Source organism: Coptis chinensis, chromosome 8 (genome assembly GCF_015680905.1).
Source record: "Coptis chinensis isolate HL-2020 chromosome 8, ASM1568090v1, whole genome shotgun sequence".
In the NCBI taxonomy this organism is placed as follows: Eukaryota; Viridiplantae; Streptophyta; class Magnoliopsida; order Ranunculales; family Ranunculaceae; genus Coptis; species Coptis chinensis.
Window position 1 is genome coordinate 50,873,791 of NC_141463.1, and position 14,624 is coordinate 50,888,414.

Below are 14,624 nucleotides of genomic sequence, written 5' to 3' on the forward strand. Positions count from 1 at the left end.
GTTAAATATTATTTAAGGTTAGTTCGATGCATTTACATACAGTTTTTGGTTCCCCATTAATTGTTCTTTGACGTTAGGTTCATTCAGTATTATATATATTTTTAAATATTTGTCATTATTGTTTTGCCGTTATTTTTTTTTATTTTCTATTATATATTTTGTGATGTTATTTTTTGTATAATTTAATTTTCCACATGTAATTTGTTTTGGTTTGGTATATAATTTATTTAAGTTCAATGTCCACTTTAACTGAATCTCGTTATTTTGCCAAATATATAATATTATAGAGTTGAAAAATTATATTATAGTGTTGAAAAATTATAAATTCATAAATTTAATTGAAATATGTTATAATTATTGTGGCAAGAATTGTGATTTTTGGAATCCTTAACTATGAATAAATGTCTAAATCCCACAGTGGATGGCGCATCAAATCGAAAGGGTTTTAGGAAAATCGTTTTCGGGAGAAACTATTGTTTTTAGCAATTTAGTTTTTTGTCTCATATTTTTTTTCTCGGTAATCAGCTATATTGTTTAGGAAAAGTTGGAGACTTTGTGAAACTCTAGATAAAATTGTTTTTTCGTATTTAGATATAGTGTTTAGGAAAAGTTAGAGACTCTGTGAAACTTTAAATGGGATTGTTTCCTTATTTATATCATTTTTTTTTTTATAATTAGTAATATAGTTTAGAAAAAACTGAAGTCTCTCCGAGTGCTCCAAAAAATAGATTGGTGAGGGTATAGCTAATATATATATATATATATAAGGAATTGGAATATGTCGTAATTATTGTGGTCGGAATTATGATTTTTGGAATCTTTAACTATGAATAAATTTCGTATTTAGCTATAGTGTTTAGGAAAAGTTAGAGACTCTGTAAAACTCTAAATGGGATTGTTTCCTTATTTATATCATACTTTTTTTTATAATTAGTAATAGAGTTTAGAAAAAATTGGAGTCTCTCCGAGTGCTCCAAAAAATAGATTGGTGAGGGTATAGCTATAATATATATATCTAAGGAATTAGAATATGTCGTTATTATTGTGGTCGGAATTATAATTTTTGGAATCTTTAACTATGAATAAATGTCTAAATCACACAGCGGATGACACACTAAATCAAAAGGGTTTTAAGAAAATCATATTTAGTGGAAATTATTGTTTTTAGCAATTTAGTTTTTTGTCTCATATTTTTTTTCGTAATTAGCTATATTGTTTAGGAAAAGTTGGAGACTCTGTGAAACTCTAGATGGGGTTGTTTTTTTTTTTTTTTTTTTTAATTAGCTATATTGTTTATGAAAAGTTAGAGACTCTGTGAAACTCTAGATGGGATTGTTTCTTTATTTATATCCTATTTTTTTTATAATTAATAATAGAATTTAGAAAAATTGGAGTCTCTGCAAGTGTTCCAAAAAATAGATTGGTGAGGATATAGCTATAATATATATTTAAGGATAAAAATAAATATTTGTTTCCTATTTTATCTCCTATTTTTTCTTAATTAGTCATGATGACACATCAAATCGAAAGGATTTTAAGAAAATCATATTTAGTGAAAACTATTGTTTTTAGCAATTTAGTTTTTTGTCTCATATTTTTTTTCGTAATTAGCTATATTGTCGTGGAGACTCTAGATGGGGGTGTTTTTTCGTAATTAGCTATAGTATTTAGGAAAAGTTAGAGACTCTGTGAAACTCTAGATGAGATTGTTTCTTTATTTATATCCTATTTTTTTATAATTAGTAATAGAATTTAGAAAAATTAGAGTCTCTACAAGTGTTCCAAACAATAAATTGGTGAAGATATAGCTATAAATATCTAAAGATAAATATAAATATTTGTTTCTTATTTTATTTCCTACTTTTTCTTAATTAGTCATGACAGGTGGACACCTAAAAACGCTTACTCAATTGAAGAGGATATAACTATATAAAGATTTTCCCCAAAATTGGGCCATGACCAATTTCTTGTTCTTTTAAAGGGCCGAAAGTTTAAATCCAAATCAACTTTTATTTCGTTTGGGATTCGTAAAAATGTGTAGTGTCGAAAATCCAAGTCGATCAGTAGAAACATTCGGAGAGGCATGGCCTGATTTCAACGAGGGTTTAACCTACACTGACATTCTCAAACACCCCTCCTCCAACTCAGGCAACGTTTCTTTCTTTCTTTTCTCTACTCTCTTTTTATTATTATTTTTATTTTATTAATTATAACTCCCTCATTAAAAAAATTATTTACAGATTGGTCCCTCATCAATTTCTACTCCACAAAATACAGTAACTCAGCTCCTCCTCACGGGTAACGAATAAATTAAAATTCACCACACCTCTCTTTCTCTCTCTCCTCATTTTTTCTCTTCTCTTTTTCTTGCCAGCTGGCAGCAGCGGATTCGAAACGGACAGGTTAGTTAGTTAATTAGTTAGTTAGTTACTCACTTTTATTATACTTTATACTGAAGTCTGTTTTATATTTTGCTATAGATAACGTTTGATGGTGAAGTAGTAACAGACCCAGACACGTGTCTCAGGTTTTTGTAACGTAATTTTTTTTTTGTTGTATTTGTTTATGTTTGTAACACATTGCAACTGAATTTTTTTATGGATATAATAATGTAGAGCTGGTTCGGTGTTAGTGTATCACCGGCTTCCTTGGAAAGAACCGATGCACCTTACTTACTACAAGTTTTGTTTGAAGATGATGATCCGGTAAATGCATTTGGATTTAATCTAATTCTTTTTATGTATATATAATTTTTTCTAGTTATTTGGAGTGACTTGTGTTTTGTTTTATTTTTGTGTTTAGGTTGCAATGAATAAGCCTTCCGGTTTGCAAGTTTTACCGGAGGGAGTTTTCAAAGAAAGGACCTGCTTTTGACACGCTTGCAAAGGGAGGGTGAAGAAGCGAGGTCTCGAGGTTGGCGGGTAATGGAGCACCGCGGTGGTGGTAGATTCAAATCGCTCCTCGCTCATCGCCTTTGAAGGGGCACATCAGGTTTGTTTAGATAGCATATTTAGGTTTTGACTCGAGTGTTAAATAAACAGCCTCCCTGTGGCTGTGTTGCATGGGTACGGGTACGAGTGTCCGATTTGGACACGGGTATGACAGTTTGGACACGGCAAGCTCTAAAATATCAGACACGGGGACACGGCTAATATTTTATTTTGAATTTTTTATTAAATATATTTATTATTTTATTTCAATCCTCAAAAACAATGAAATTTAAAAAGCATAGTGTTAAGAGTTATAACACATACCTGAAAGTATTATGACATGGACGTAGTATTGCATTTGATTGTTTAGCATTCTCATACATAAAGTTCTCGACTTCTCGACAGTTGTTCACCTCGTCATAAGAAAATAAACCAAGTGATTTTATATAACAAAATGATACATTCATAACATTGCAACATCAGAAGAACGAAGAAAAGGGTTACAATACTAAATACTTACAAATTTACAATGTTACATACTTGTAGTTGTTAGACTTGCATGTAACAACTAAGTGACTAACATTGTTAGTTGTATACTTGTATGTTAGTTGTTACATGCAAGTATACAACACAAATTCAAAGTAAAGGGGAGCGTAAGACTAACATAATTCATAATTGTCTCCCACTCTTCCCTTTCAAAAACAATAAACTAAAACTATCCAGATTCTAGAATGACTAACCACTTGACCGTGTGTTTGCAATATGGTGCTTCAAAAAGAAAACCAAAAAAAGGATAAAACCGCCTTCTTCAAAAAGATACATATCAACTTATCAAGCCTTCAACGCCAACATGTAAGATACGGACAGCTCTGCATCATCAAAAACAAAATAAACATTAGCAAAATTATCACCAAAAGAATCCATAAAAGATTGCCATTATATAATAAAATCATAAAACATTAAGTAACTTACTTGATAAGTTCATGGTTTAAACCTTCATATGTGTTGTTCTGCCTCTCCTTCTTCAAAGGATGAGGGGTCCAAGTCTTCATCATCTAAGTACAACTCTACATCTTGTAAAACAGGTCCATCAAGCATCAAGTTCTCAACCCAATGAATCCCACGGCTTGATGGTCCCGTCTTGTACTCATCACCGCTTCTTGATAATAGCCGCAAAATGGAATGCACAAAAACTAAGCTATCCACTCTTTCGGAATCCATCCTATCAAGGCTTTCAATGTATGAATGTGAGAAAAGGTACTCCAATCAAGCTCGAACACGAAGATGAAGATGGTCGGGGAAAGAAGCCCGGCTGCCAAAAGCTTGCAACAGTGGAGTGCTTTCGACCCATTTGTTGACCACCACACTAAAGGATTCTCTTAACTTCTTTGGGTCATAACCTCCCACTTTCCATAGTCTCCTAGCCCTAGCAGTAAAAAACTTCCAAACTCGCTACGAGCAACAATTCTTTGGGCGTCATTTGGAAAAAGTCTTCGGAAACATTCTTCACGATTAATCGAAACCTCTCTATCCACATGAGGAGGTTCTCTACCAACACCCGCAGTCAGCCATTCATCACTATAATACTTTGGATTGAGGCTATGAGCCATACAATGCAATGGGGTGTTACTTTTTGTCCACCTGCTAATCAACACCTCCTCCACGACATTATAAAATTTACTTTTATCTCTTATCACATGTTTTTGTTCATGTCGGAAAATTGCTTTTTTCACCTTCTCAATCATCGAATCCCACATCTCGTACACGAGATGCAAAGTAGGGCGGTCTGTGTCACATTCTCTTAACATTGAAACTATGGGATTAGTGAACTCGAGAATGTAATCAATTTTATCCCACCACCGATCACTCAATATATTTTCTTTTATCTTGCTTGACTTCTCGGCATTTGGACCACCCCCAGATCCTTTCCAAAACTCTGACATAACTAGTTGCTCTAACCCATCTTTGACCTTCTGGAATCTTGCTAACATCTGGATTGTCGATGCAAATCGTGTTTCAGCCACGCTCAACAACTTTAGCTTTGCAAATTTTTTGTAAATGGAGAGAGCTAGTGTATGGTTATTGATGAAGTGTTGAATCGTCCTCACCGCTTCATCAATCTCTAGAATCCACTTACATAATTCAAACACGGTGATTTTCTGCGGTGTTGTTAGGCGGGCACATATATTCTTGAGTGCCAAGTTCAAAGTGTGAACCACACATGGCGTCCAAAATATACTTGGATGTTGTGGCTTCAACAACTAATCCAAAGAAATTTCTACAAGCAGTGCATTATCGAATGATTTGAACCACCTTCTCACCCCAATTCCAAAGTAATTTCTTTCATAAACAAAGCACCCATATATGTTGTATCTTTATACTCCCCACTTGCATCTTCACTTTTAAAAACATAGGACCACTTGGAGAAACTGCCACAAAATTTATAAGTGGCCTTCTTTGCACATCACCCGCCATCGAAACAAGACTAACCCCATCTTTTACTCCATAAAGTTTTGATGTTTGCTTCATCATCCTTTCAATATTTTCTTTCTCTCTAGTAAGATGTGTTGTTCAAGACTATCATATGAAGGGGGAGTGTAACCTTTCGTGTTGTGTGAGCATGCATACATTATCACATCTCTAAAATATGGAGAACTGGGCGAGATTGAATGGTAGACACGAAGCATAGAACATTCTAGCAATCATACAGATCCAAAACGCCCCTTTCAAAGAGATTGAATGACTTCCCTATTGAAGTGTCGCACATTCTTGGTTTTTCATACCCGCTCCATCATGAACTTACGGTAATGGAACCTGAAGCCGATTTAGTGCATTCTACATAGCCTTATGCGTTTAAGAGCATTTTCATGCTCGTTTTGAAGATCTTCGGTGTTTGTGGATCGCCAGATTGCATTCTTTAACCCCAAAACCTCCTTCTCCAAGAAAATGTTTTTCACTCTTGAATATGAACCACTCCATATTTTTGAACGTAACTTGCATCTAACCTTGTAATTTCCTCCTCCACCGGAGCCTTGCTTATCTTCTCAACGTGATTCCAAAGAGGAGAAAGTATAAGCTTATCATCTCCTCGCCCTCCTCCTTCGTACGCTAGTGCTCTTGAGCTTGACATTTATTTGAGTTTAGTTATTAAATGCCTTAAGAACTACTCAAGCTTTGTTAGTGGTAGGGTCGGTTTGCAATTGAAAATTGAAGAGGGCATTAACTTTAACTTTGGTTGTTGTTTTAGTCTCCATTTTGGCGGCTTCAAATAGAAAGATGAAATACTATTTGTTGTTTCTTACTTTGGCTTTTACGGCTTTTATGGGGCAAAACAAAAGAGGCCGGATTTAGGGCAAAACAAGATAAGATTTAGGGCAAAACAAAATGGGCTTTGGGCAGCCATTGGATCATAATTCATCTAAGGCTAAAAATTAGTTGTTTACTTACTTACAAGTGGAGATATCCTATGCTCCCACCTTCTAGTACTAATTTCATCTTTGTGTACACCCAATAACAAATGATTGTGTTTGGTTTTTCTAAGTCATTGATGTTTGATATTGGTTTTTCTTATATAGGAAAATAATATGTTTATAGCTTAATTAGAAGTATCCCAACTAAGAGTGGAATTCGAGCTAAACGAGCCGAGTTTTACCATGCTCAAGCTCGGCTCGTTAATTACACCTAACTTTCAATTTAGCTCTAATTCGCTCATATAGTTAAATGAGCAAGCTCGAGCCGAGCTTAAACGAAGCCGAGCCCTAGCCAAGCCTCGAGTGGCTTGGTCATTTTACTCTACAAATATGCTATTTGAGTTAAACGAGCCGAGCTTCATCAAGTTCATTTGTTACACGAGCTTTAATTTGAGTTCGAGCTCGGCTCATATAGTTAAACAAACGAGCTGAGCCCGAGCCGCTCGGCTCAAATTCCACCCTTAGTCCCAACTGTCCAAAAACTTACAAGAACTCTGACATATAGTATTCGTGATCATGGATCATGGACCATAGATTATATAGGAACAACTTATAGCAACTCTAACACGTAGCATTCGTGATTATGGATCATGGACCATAGATTATATAGGAAAATAGTTTGTTTACAATATCTAATGGCTTACAATATAACTCTAACACGGATCTAAATTGATAGCAAAAATATAATATTTATCTAGGTTACATTGACACGGGCACGCGTGTTGGTGTCCGACACGGATACGGGGTGTCGGATACGGCGAGCAGTTGAAGATCGACACGGGGACACGGATAGGAATAATTAATTAATTTTTTAATAATTATAAATTTATTAAATTAGATGGTAAATCAGAAATTCGAGGTAAATTAAATACAATATGTGTCCGTGTGTGTCCAACACGGATACGGACACGGACATGTGGATACGTATCCGACACAGATTTTTTTCAAAATATGGCGTGTCCATGTAACCTAGATATTTATCGTTCTTGGTTGTGCTACAACTTATATCTGAGTCAAGCTTGAACATACTATAACTTAACTTGATTATGTCTTTAATTGAACTCCGCTATCAAAGGTTACTTACGAAATTAATTGAGGGTTGATTTGGGCGGAGCTAGTCATTCCATAATTGAGTATGTCTAACTTTGCCAACACCTATTTCAAATTTTAAGAATCTCGGAGTGTGGATAATTCCATAGTTTACTAAATATTTTTTAACGATATTAGACATCTTCAAATGAATTGAATTCTTGTGAGGTTTCTCTATGATGTGGAGAACATCTACACCAAAACTTCTAACTAATCATTTTTAGTTTTTTTGGAGTTCGTTTTCGTGCAGTTCTTATAACAATTCCCTAATGAAAAAAGTGAAATATTATTATAGTTAATCAAAAAGAAAATTGAGGGAGAAAATAGGACGACTTATTAGTTAGGTTTCAGCCCTTCCTCACACTTTTCTTATATAGGTGAGGAGGGGTTCCATACCCCTTTTGTGACTGCTTACAAGAACTCTAACAAAAAAAAAAAAATAAGAGTAGTGGTTCAGAGAAACGAGACAATTGGTAAAATAGAAATTCGAAACTATACTGACCTTCACTTGAATTTTACTAAATATCTCAGTGGATTTGAATGATATCAACTTTAAACTTAAAAATTTTATAGTTATGTCAAATTTCCATAAAGAATATATACATTATATATTTCCATACAATTTCTATAATTTTTTTTGTATAATTACATCAAATTTCTTTAATGAAAATATTGTCATAAACCTTACATCAATTTTTGATACTTACAAGCAGCTAAATATATTCAAGTCAATAAGTATACCCCCTTAAATGCTTAAATCTTTGGTCAAGTCAAAATAGTTTCTTAAAAAAAAAAGAGCAAAATATATCAAAATGTTAGCTAAAACGTGGCTGATTTGCCTCCAAAAAAACATGGATTGGTTTGCATCCACAAAAATGTGGGGTATTGGCAACAGCAAAAACCCAAAGTTGGGCCACTGTAGTCTGGCCCAGCCGGCCAGCCTTAAATTAGATAATTGAAGACAGCAAAAATTGATGTGCTTTGGCACAACAGAAAGTTTTTGTTTAAAGTCAAAACCTTTCTTCTTCATCCGATAGATCTCAAAACCAGGTGCTTGAACCTTGAAGTCATTAATGGAAACCTGAAGAGAAAGAACAGATTATTAAAATAAAGGTATGTAAACAATTTCTAACTTTCCTCCTAATTTGACTATGAAAAAAGCTGTTTTTTTTCTTCTCAAAGCCCTCTGACCACGTATCTGTGTCGTGTCGGTGTCGGTACGACACGACACGGGACACAGCGGAAGGAGAGGCGTACCCATGCAACACAGCCCTGTGGTATCGTTCACAACAATGTTTTTTAACATGTTATCTTGGGGAGTCCAAATTAGTTGCAATAGTTACGTGGGTTAGATTCCTTATGTGCGTGTCGTTCAGAGAGAACATTTAGCTTATCAGTAGATCTTCATTTTATGGAGTAGGTTCCTTCTTCCATTTACTGCTTAAAGAGCTCTCTGAGAACTAAAAGCCTGTCTCTACATGTTTTTGCAACTCTGCAAGCCTATTTCAATATCTTTCAGATCCTAATAGACCACTTAATAGATCATTGGACTTGATGTAACTTGATGGCAGAAGCTTCAACAATTTTTAAACATCAATTAAGTTTAATGAAAGAAACACTTAAAACTATAGTTTAAACCTTCAAACAAGAAGAACAATTCTCTTAGAATTTATATTCAATAAAAAACATCTAACAATGAAGGCCTAGATGCCTTTATATAATAAACCATATTCCTAATTCTACTTGAACTCCAAAAACTTTGCTAATTAATCTAGATCTAAAACAAATAGGAAACTCTACTACTTTAATAAGACTATTAATAATACAATTAGAAGTAATTGAATATTCTTCCATGCTCCTGCATCATACTCCCCGTCATGAAAGAAACTCGTCCTTGAGTTTGGGGTAATAAACGTCCACCAATGTGCAAAAGCTCCACACAGTCATATGCATCAGAATTTCAACCACAGCATCCTGAATAAACTGGCAACACATTTCCTCTTACTTCTCTGATGGTACCAGGTGTACCACCACCATAACCCACATCTAAATCAATTTCTGGTCGATATTGTTCAATTGAACAAAACCATTGGGTTGGGGTGCCATGTACACCGGGCTATTAAATCGGTGAGTACTGCTACTCATTTGCTTAGCCGACCGACTAACAATTTAATCCCCGATCACGATCGGGCTAAAAAACCCCGAGTACTGGGCTGATTAATCACGTCTTGGATTAGCCGAAAGTAATTGTGTTCACTATTTCAACTATTTCAATGCTAAACACCGAACTCGACATTTCACCGATTCGATCAACCCCCGACTTCAGAAGTTCTACACGTTAATCATATTTATTTTAGTTGATTGAGTGTTTTAATTGTTTATTGATTGATTGGGTTCTTAATTGGCTCCATTATGTTGGTTTTTCAAAGTTAAATATATTTAATAAGTATTTGTAAAGAAATATAGTGTTATGAAAAATCGCCCGATTAATCCCCCTCAATCGATTACACCTACACGCTACTCACTCTTCAAACGAGTAACGACCGAGTAGCGATTTAACTGCACAGCATGTACATTTACAGTGAGTGACTGGGTGGCTATTATACTACAGTGTCACTTCCCATCTATCTGAAAGTCCTGACTGCTTGCATGTTATGCACAATGAGCGACCTTTGTCCGAATGTTAGCTTTCATCTCTCAGATAATTCTCTTATTGGTGAAAGCCGCTTGTGAGGAGTCCTGAATCTTCTAAAGTTCCTCTCCTTCCAAATGTAGTTGAACTGCAGATACAAAAACTTTGTTACCGAATCCTTTAACCTCATATCTCTCGACGGCCTCAAGGGCAACTCTCTATTTGCACTCCTGGTGTCTTTAGTGATACAAATGAAGCTCTTAACTCTATCCCATAGTTCTTATATTATTTTCGGTTATTTTTATAAGACAACTATTCTTTGTTGTTCTTCTCAATAACATATAATTGTATATTAACAATCTGAGTTCTTAAATGTTTGATGTTTCGAGACCCCATTAGTTCATGAGTCATGAGCAGTGGGTTGATTATCACATTGTCTACTGTTTCCTTTCTAGGAATACTACTTTGTGCAAAGACAAAGCTCGCGAAAGTTCGCCTTGCTGCATATTTTGCTTATGGGACATCAGTTGTTGGGGACAAAAGGTAAATGGAAAGTTCTTTATGATTTCTTTATTTGGTCATTGATATGTAGCCTCCCGTGAGTGATCAATTTTATCTTAGTAATTTATAAACTTGGGTTTCCAATTCAAAACCAATTGGTGATGAGTGGAGCCGCCCATGATTTATATATTGATTGGCTAGGCTTTGGACTCACAATGTGGGATTAATCTCAACACGCCCCCTCACGTGTGACATGACTTAAGCCTAACACCTGGACTTTCATTTTGGGGTTACGTGGAGCACAAACAAGCCCTTTAGGCCAAAGACAAATAGCCTGCTCTGATACCATATTAAACTTGGGCATCCAACTCAAAACCAATTGGTGATAAGTGGAGTGGCCCCACGATTTATATATTGATAAACCTAGCAAACAAAAAAGACTTAGACTCCCAATGTGGGATTAAACTAAACAACAATATAAGTTGGTAAAGAAACCTTTAACATTTTTTTTTCTTATGAGATCCAGAAGCATAACCCCAAGCAAGTTTCATTTTAGACAATCGACATCTAAAATCTTTAATAGCAGTGGCATGAAATTGTTTCTTACTCTGCCCAAAATGCTCCAAATTATTTTTTATTCTAAAGTGTCAGAGGTTTAAAAATACAGAGACATACATACTATGCATCATTTTTAGTACATATGTATATGGGTGTGTGGTTTTTCTATTTGAAGAGCGTTGCTATTATATCTCTAAAGCTTTTTGCTTTTTATCTTTTGTTTTTGTGTTACAACTTACACCACGTGTAGAATCACCAACCTTGAGCTCAACACAACAAGAAAAAAATATCGAAGATATATCGAGCTTTGGTCACGAGATAATTGAAGAAAATCAGGTGAAACCTCTTATCTCTCTCCCCCTCCCTCCCTCTCTCTGATTTTCTGAGCACCTTGTTCTCACTTTTCGTACTGTGCCTATTTAGGTGGATTATCAGCCCTTGTTATTAGTTATGTTGGGATTTAAATATTGAAATATCAAGTTATCAACCTGAAGTGTCATTATTGTACTTATCATAGTAACTAGAAATCAATCAAATCATTAGTCAATGTGTATGGGCTTCTTATTTTCTGTATGGTACAAACAATCAAGTTTTAGCTAAAACCAAAACAATATGAAGAGAAAAGAGGAGATAAATACATTCGAAGAGCCATACAGTTCTACCAGTAATCCTACAGACATCTGTATATTTGTTGAATATCTGTGATCATGAGTTTAGTTAAGGTACTTTTCCGGATGAGAAGCTCATTGCTAATGTTGAAGAGGACAAAGGGGGTCAAGTTTATTTTAGGGATAGAATCTAGGTGGGGGTTTCCTTAACCCTAAAATTTATTCAAAAAATAAAAAAGAGTTTAGTTAAGGATCTCTGTCAAACCCTCCAAGATTGGGCTCAATCAAAATAATAGTTTTTTCAAGAAACAAACTATAAGTTTTTCAGTCATTCAAAAAAATATTTGTTTTGCAGCCACCGTTGTTATTATATGTTTCAATACCCAGCGTGACAATTAGATCCTCTTAAAACACATATGATATACAGTAAAATTGAATTCATTGATATGATAAAAGTAAAGTATTAAAGTAATAGACCACGTAGCAAAGAGCTATGCAGTCCATGAAGATCCCCTCTGGTCTGTTACAAGCCTTTTTATAGTTTTTACTGTCTTGAAGAAGAGGTTTAATATAGTACCATGCATATGAGATTGTTATAGCATATACAAATAGAAGTTTGCACTTTGCACATGGCATTTTTTTGTTACAGGTTGCATGTTCTAATTGCCGAGATATATGATGCTAAGCGTAGAAGCCTAAGCTTGCATTGTACATTAGGGATGATACATCTGCATCTGTGTTATGTCTTGGATTTCAGGGAAGGGTGTGTGTTTTGTGTTTTAGTTTAAATTACTGTATTAATCGTGGTAACTCCAACTTTTGTTGGGATAGCCTATTTAGTGGGTATCGCGGACCAATGTCCCCTCAACATGTTACTTTTCGGTGTGTAGTTTAAGTATCTTATTCTTATATTAAAATGCACACATTGTTTTGAAAAAACTTATTGTGTGCCTCGTAGGTTGTCATTAGCCAGCCAATTGGAGTGATACAGTATCCTGGGGTAGCTAATGGGCTTTATGTTGCTTTATCTTCAGGTTGTCTTTTGTTCCTTTAATCAGTTTGACCTTCTGAACTGCAAGCTCTTCTGATGACAGTCTGAATAGATCATTGTACTCTGTTATTTTTTGGTTTTTTTTAATAGCTTTTGTAATAGTTACGTTTATCAGTTTTATTATCTCGTCTTTTTAGCTGAATGTTTTATCCCTTGCTCTCTTTGTAATTGAACTAGGAAAACCGGCTTTGAGCAAAGTTAAAGTTCTTGAAAGGAATGTCGAGGAAAACCACTCATTGGTACAGGTGCGTAATCAAGAAACATATACTTATTGCTTATAATGTTCATTTGCCTTTAAGTAACCATGTAGTTCTGTTATTGATGAGAAGCAACTCTTCATGCTGGCAACAATGTCTAATTGGATGGGTGACTGTGCTTATGATCTGTCTCTTCATGTTGCTCGCTCATATACTGAGGAAAGAAGAAATATTAAATAAGAGAACACGTCCTTGCTGTTTTATAATGTAGTTGAAGTAGACATATAGCTAAGGGGTTTTCTTTAAAAGCCATCATTTACAAATATGACACTGTTAATTAGCCGACATTGAATAGGACTTCAATGGACTACAGATGTACATATTGACAAGAGCACTCCATTTTACATGATTTTACTATGCTGTAACTTCTTAGTTCTTACTCCTAATATAATTGTAAATCGTAATTGTATATCTCTTGATTTGTGCTTTATAGAAATTCCGGTAAGTTGGTTAGTAAAGATTTTCCCAGCATATGGAGAAAGGTAATGCACAAGTTAGTATGGGACTACATGCTTAGCAATCCTGCTACTACATTTGGTGAAATTCGTGTTTTAGTTTATGGGACACAGAATATAGAAGAAAAAGAAGAGTTGGGGCTAGAGGACACATGTAGTTTAGTAAGAGTTAGTACCTCAATTTACGAAGACAAATGCAGTCTCAGAAGTATCCTGGAGTTCTCACACATTCCGACAATGTTATGTTTGTTTCTTTAGTTACTCATTATTATTTTGTTCTATTTAGAAATCTTGTATAAATGCATACGCTACATACTAGTTCATTTCTTTTACCGTTTTGGGTTTGGGTCCTATTTCTGAGAAACTTTTGCATTGTGACAAACTTGGACGTGTGGTGGTATAAGCTGATTCAATCATGCATAAGTCACTAAAATCGGGTTCCTTTTATGACCATTGGATGTTCATGTCTAGTCATAATGCAATGATGAGACTCCTCTTTCACTTACTATGTGCTTAATATATGGATACTATTACCAAGTCTGTTGCTCTGATCCTTTAATTAAGGGAGTTTTAAGATATCATGATTTAGTTGTATGGACTACAAGAAGAGCTAGTGTGACCTCTTTTCCTATTATTAATCATTTTATGTTCCCTCTTCTTCTATATTTGTGTTCTAGGTTGAAATTCAGACAGGACGACCACATCAAATTCGCATTCATTTATCTTTCTTAGGACACCCGCTCCTTGGTAATATTTTTATTGGTCATACTTTGTATGAAAAGTATAATATGAGTCAGTTTCAAGCTTTTGTACTTGCTTTCTACCATATATAATATAATTTGTAAAGCATAGGTTGTTTTAAACCGTGGACCTAGAATATGAAATCTACTGAAAAAAACAAAGTTCTTACATGGGGCACTTGCCCAGGATAATTATATGTGGCTGCTTCAGTATTTCCATCCCCTTCTATTTCCTCTTTTTTTACTTCCTTCTTTTTCCTATTTGTTTCTTGATAGAGTTTTCATTACCTGACTCTTGATTGCATACTCACATTTCAAGCACCACGATCAAAT

General features: G+C 34.8%; 1 pseudogene across 1 annotated transcript; it reads left to right on the top strand.

Annotated features, from left to right (window-relative positions):
- The first annotated feature begins 980 nt into the window (after positions 1-980).
- Positions 981-14,514, top strand: LOC147481840 (RNA pseudouridine synthase 5-like; annotated as a pseudogene). Its single transcript, XR_015205733.1, has 11 exons — positions 981-2,148; positions 2,241-2,298; positions 2,375-2,402; positions 2,481-2,527; positions 2,616-2,705; positions 2,803-2,991; positions 10,577-10,675; positions 11,447-11,516; positions 12,747-12,822; positions 13,017-13,084; positions 14,229-14,514. The product of XR_015205733.1 is annotated as an RNA pseudouridine synthase 5-like (transcript).
- The last annotated feature ends 110 nt before the right edge of the window (positions 14,515-14,624 follow it).